Raw genomic sequence first — 6393 nt, 5'->3', positions numbered from 1 at the left:
GAAGCTGCTACAGTAATGATTCTATGAATAAAGAGGGAAGTAAGGCTCGGAATATTTTGTTTAGTTGCTTCCTCTTCAATCGACATCATATGGTTGCCTGTAAAGCTAGCTAGATAATTTAATTAAACCACTTTCTGTTGGGTAAATACTTGTCTGTCTGAATTCAAAATGTTTTAGTACATTTTCCTGAAATTTTACTGTGAAAAAAAGAGGAGAAAATCATGTTGAATTTTTCTGTTTAAGCAGCTTTCCTGAAATGTTATAATCATGTAAGTTTTTAGTACAAGCTATATCTTGTATTATATTTTATAGATGGAAAGAGTTTTTCTGTGCATGTATACAACCATGCTTACATTGCATATAATATATTAGAAATAAAACAAATAAAACACCCACATATCTCAAATATTTATTTTTAAAAAATCCCCAAAGAAGAAAATAAAACATTATTGGCATTCAAAACAAAACTCTCCCCCCACCTTAAAAAAAGGAAAAAAAGCCTTCCACTCCTTAGAAACTCCACAAGAATGCCTACAGAGGGATGAAGCACACAATTAAAGGAACAGGAAAGGTCTTCCCCCAAGTACTGATGCTGATTCTATCAAACATGATAGAAGAAGACACATACCGTATTAACCACACTCATTGTTTGAGGGTATTGGAGGCTTCCCTAATCACCCCTTTCCATCTGCCATTTTCCACCACTTTGTCATCACTTTTTCTCCCCTCCCGTCCCCTGCTGTCCCCTCCCCTGCCGTCCCCTCCCCTCCCCCGTATAGTCACACAAATATGCATCCCATCTCTCAGAGCAGACTTCTAAAATTAGCCAATTAACAGCCAGACAGGAAAAGGCCTATTCAGTTCCCCACAATGAGAAGAAGGGTACACAGTAACTTTCACAGCTTTGTTCTTATTTATTCAAAACTTGTAATGTTTTTCAAAGGCAAGAGTCCCTCAGATGCCACATCTTGTTCCCACATTATATCCCAAAGAAAGGGAAAGGCTTCATGTGGTAGTCCAGACTAACTGAACTGTATTTTCTCAACAGTAGAACAAACATACTGTGTATTCCTTCTTCGTGCAATTTATGTGCTAGCTATACCAGTACCAGGCCAATTCACATTGAAAGATTGAACATCTCTATGGTTTGCTTTGCTTTTCATGTCTGATTTTCAGTGAGAGGAAAAATAGGAGGAAATAATGTTTTTGTTAAAATAAGTAACAGAACTTACTGGAGCCAGTCTTGTAACTTCTACTTTCCTTTTTTTTGTTGTTTGCTTTTTTCTTTTTACAATGGTGCTTTAAAAATTATTTGGAAATATGTTTTGCTCAACTATCAAATGCATAGTTTTAACCAGAAAATAGTTGCTTCTTCTGTAAACCTAGAATCTTCTTAGAGTGTATTTAAAAAAGCTTTCAAAACCATTCTTCCTTTTTTATTTTTTGGTAGCTTACATTTTTACTGTCATTAAACTCAGCCATGCAAAACATAGTTTATTTTGCTTTTCCCTTTTTCAGAAAACAATGCAAACTGCAAAGATGAAACTAGAGGGTCATGCTCATTAAATGCTTGAAAGACTGGACTATAGAATTTTTTTTTTTTTTTTTTTTTTTTTTTTGAAAAAGCCACATGGGCCTAAACTTGCCAAAATACCAAGGGCAAGAAGTCAGCATTTTCTGTGGGAAAAGAAGATGTGACCTTAACTGACCTTTTGTCACTGAATATCTAAGTACAGATCTGTCACTGACTAACCTAGTGGCCGAAACAGCAGTATTGTGCAATAAGAGAAGAAATGCAAAAATTAATCCTCCTCTCCTGGAAATTTCTTGTAGCACTTATGATTTGAGAGCTGGGTTAGTGCCACCTGCACAGCTGGCTCCTGCCTGGTTTCTCACTGGGAACTGCTGGCACAAGATTTTGTGGGTGGGAAATAACTGCACACTCACCTTGACCAACAACTGGTCCCTGCATGCTTCCACGCTTGCTGTATTGCAAGCTTGGAGAGGAGCCCTAAACTGGTAACATGAGAAGTTACATCTGTTTGGGGGTCCTCTCTCCTCCTTACCTGGGTGCATCAGGATCAAGAGAAGAGGCAGAGGCAGAACCTATCTTCCCTTCATGCCCTGCATCTCTGAAGGGAATGCTCTATCATGGGTTGTAGACAAAGGAGCCCTGTGTCCCCTCCCTAGTGAAACTACACAATTTCTTTTTCAAATAAAAATCCCCTGGATAAGTGACAAGATTCATGTTTACCTGCTGTTTGTCTGGGGCTTCTAATTTCCTAGTCTTAGAAGATGAATGTGAAAAAGAAACAATATGCACCATATTAAAAAAAATCTCCCTATATAAATCTAGGCAGGCTGAAAATGTTGTCAGAAGATGGGCCAAATAATATCTTTACATTTCTGAAGTACTTCATATTATAATTATATTTAATAAAAGAGGGGGAAATATTGTTTCGTGACTATTTTATTACTTTTTCTTTCTCTCTTTTCTCTGTATCAGTATGCCCCAGTATCACCCTTTTGTTGATAAATGTTTTCCTATTCTACATTGGTCTGCAAAAATCTTCTGTTAAAAAGTAGCATTTATCACTGTGTTCCTGGAAGGTTATTAAAGCAAGAGCATATTCAGTTTCAGATTTTTGATAAGAAAGCTAAAGGGGTTGACAAATTGTAGGCAATGGGTCATGCAGGGTCTACAGACAGAATGAGCTCTCTGCATTAACTCTCTGCACTGCTAGGAAACTTTATAAATAAGAGGAAGCATTTCAGCACAACCCCCTTAAAGGATAAGATATTCCTAAAAATGTTAGGAAGTGCTGTTAGTATATCTCTTAACTCAGAATGAGGTTAAAGTCACTAACAGGAAGATGGAGAGGGACAGGTATTGCCTGTGCTGCTGTGTCTTGGCATAAACAGCTCTCCTTTGTCCAGTGATTCTTTTAGTGTGATGAGGTTTATGGAAAAAACATCAATTCCCTTTTTGGTGGGTGTCTGCATCCCTGGGCTGTGGAGTCATATATCCTTTTACCCCTCTGAGCCAGCCAGTCTGGAAAGGGGCTTTTTTTTCTGTGAAAGAGCTGAGCTTCCAAAGAAGGATGGAAACAGCACATACAAATGCACCATAGTTTTTAATGAGTATAGAAGGCCCTTCTTACTAAAAAGAGCAGTGAGAGCCTGACTTCTACACACGCTGTGAATCCTTTAAATGTTGAGCTATAAGGTTAAGCAAGGAGAGGGAGAGGCAGAGGGAGAGGGAGAGGCAGAGGGAGAGGGAGAGGGAGAGGGAGACAGAGACGGAGACAGAGACGGAGACAGGAGGCCCTGTAAGATGAAGGGAAAATTTCTATTCTGCATGCACAAGGAGGCCTGTTTAAAGCTATGATTGGTCAACGACATCAGTAAATAATGCTTTCTACCCAAAATTCTTAAAGGATGATTTTCAAGTATTCTACCTCAATTTAAATGCATTCATAGAGGCAGTGGGACACCACAGCCACTTATGCAGATTACACAGGCATTGCCCAGAATCTCTCAGATATCCAAGAGAAACGCAGACCAGCACAGCAGAACCAGGCATGCTGGTCTGCTAGGCAAACAACCACATTTCCAGTGCATTAAATTATCACAGACCAGATGAAACTAATCAATACAGACAAAAGTTCACCTCTACTTTATAGTAAATCTTGCCATGAGCAATGGTGTTACCATTAGAAAATGGATGTGTTTTGGGATTTCTCTCTCTTTAGGTAGCTCAGTTTCCATTTCCATATGAAAGATTCTTCATCCAGAAGTTATGAAGTTGATTCAAGCTTACTGTGGACCTACTAAAATCTGCTCCACTTTTGAATATGTTACCTTTGTGTATTGAGCCTGCCTGGGGTTTTTGCATTATAAACAAGGAAACAACACCCCAAATAGCCTGGCTTCAGGTTTGCGTATGAATCAATAGAAAAGCAGAATACAGCAAAGTCAGTGGAAACAGATGTTTTTGTTTCCTATCATACTCTGCACATGTTGTTCATAAAGGAACTAAAGCTGAGTTGGGGAGCTTCTTGTGAAATTTTCCCCCCATTCATTCCAAAATATTTGAACTTCAGTACAAAGAACAGCAGTAAACAAAGGGTCTAGCATATGGTTGATAGCAGAGTTATCGCTCATGGTATCTCAGTGCGTGCAAATATCTCCTGTCTCTTGCATGCTATTTTGCAGAAATAGCAGGTGTTAGATCACAATCAACAGCACAAAGGATTTCAACACCCAGGTCCTGGAGAAGATCTCCACATCAGAAAAGACTCAGTGGTTACCACCTCCCAGACTAAAACAGGTAGCACAAGTAATATGCTATAGATTAAAAACAAGAGGTAAAAGAGGCTGTCAGAAAAGAGTCTGTATTTCCTCTCAGTTTTGATTACATAAGAACTGTGAAGTTATTCTACATCTTGGGTAATTAAGCCAGAATTGTTTTCAACATTAGCACCCTGGCTGAGGTGCTCCTTCTGCTGCCATGGCACTCAGTGGGAGGACTGTACTCAGCAGTGAACTCAAGGGAATGGAGACAAAGTGGGAGCATTGAAGTGCCATAGCATTGACAAAGCACGGACAATTGAATGTGTTTCAGTAGTACAGTTGTACCTCAAATGTTCTGTGTCAGCCTTTTATGGCACCTTTTGGTTTGATGTGACTATGAGTTTAAAGAGACCATGCAAAATATTTTGCAACACACCCATAAATCTGCTTCAGTATTAATGGGCTCAGTTATACATCAAGGATTAATTTAGCATCATTTCCCTGTATTCTGCTTGGAAGTTGGCAGAATCTGATATCTGTTGAATGCAGAAAGAAAATCCAGTTGATGTTTTTTCTGTGGCAAGATATTTTGATGTGGTTCTTTGAAGCTGAGGAACCAAATGAGTTGAAAGGCAGAGAGCACAAATAACCTTTTGTTCCAATGATGCTTATACAGCAACAGGGAAATTCATAGAAAAATTAAATTACTCCTTTAAGAAAAGGAAGAGCAATTTGACGGGAAGGATACTTTTGAAAGTGATGACTAGATATCTTGATTATATAAGTTTTTTTGTAATTTTGTACTTCAAGTACATTAACTGCACCAGAGAGTCAGAAAATTTATAACCAGAGCAATATAGACATCCTCCATTAGCTGTTAAAATCCAAATTTTATTCCATATATTGTTTAAGAATGTTGTGGTTTAACCCCAGACAGCAACTAAGTGCCATGCAGGCATTCACTCACATTCACACCCCCCATCCCCTGCTGGAGTGGGGAGGAGAATGCAAAAAATAGGGTAAAATCAGTAGTTTGAGATAAGAAAAAATTAGTTGTTGATTTAAAATATGATGATGATGATGATAATAATAATCATAATAGTAATAATAATAATAAATGAGTACAACAAAAAGAGAGATGGGAATAAAACCCAAAAAAGAAAAGTGATGCACAATAGGGTTGCTCAGCACCCACTGACTGATGCCCAGCTGAGCCCAGAAGAGTGATTGGTCCCTATCAGCCAATTGCCCCCCAGTTAATATACTAAGAATGGCATTCTAGGGTATGGAATATCCCTTGGGCCAGTTCTGGTCAGATGTTCTGGCCATGCTTCTTCCCAACTTCCTGTGCACCTGCTCACTGGCAGAATATGGGAAATTTAAAAGTCCTTGACTTAGGGTAAACACTACCCAGAACAGCTAAAACATTGGTGTATTGTCAACATTTTTCTCATCCTAAATCAAAACCGCAGCACTGTACAAGCTACTAGGGAGAAAATGAACCCTATTGCATTTGAAACCATGACAAAAAACGACACTTAGTCATTCCTAGAGTTGAGCAGAGGGGAAGGATCACCTACTTTTTTGTGGTGGCAAAGCTCTGTCTAATGCAGCCCAGGATGTCACTGGCCTTCTTTACTGCAAGACTGTATTGCTGGCTCATGATCAGTTTGTTTTCTAGTGGTCATCCCAAAGCCTATGCTGCTCCCCAGGAACAGGACTTTGCATGTCTTTTTGCTGAACTTCAAGTTCCTATCACCCTTTTTCTCTAGACTTTTAAGATCACTGTCTAAAGGTACACATTTGATTTTGCACAGGTGACACTTCTATGTCAATATCAAAGGCATGGTTCATCCACTCTCTGATCTGCACTGGCATCAGAAATAGTACATTGTGGAGGGTGGTGGTTGATAACACCCACTGTTATAACAACAGCATAATAAATTGTGGTTTATTATGTTTAGTGAGGTAGTATTTAAGAGAAAACTGTTATAATAGAAACCATGCAGAGAATGCACAGAGTTATAGAGGATATCGACAGAGAGGAAAAAGCTGAACTAAAAAAGAAGCAGGGACTTAGGTGAGGAAAGGATAGCACAC

The sequence above is a fragment of the Corvus kubaryi genome, unplaced genomic scaffold, assembly GCF_017639235.1.
Source record: "Corvus kubaryi isolate FWS band 111438036 unplaced genomic scaffold, C.kubaryi_AGA036_p1.0 133, whole genome shotgun sequence".
Lineage (NCBI taxonomy): Eukaryota > Metazoa > Chordata > Aves > Passeriformes > Corvidae > Corvus > Corvus kubaryi.
This window is presented reverse-complemented; position numbering follows the sequence as displayed.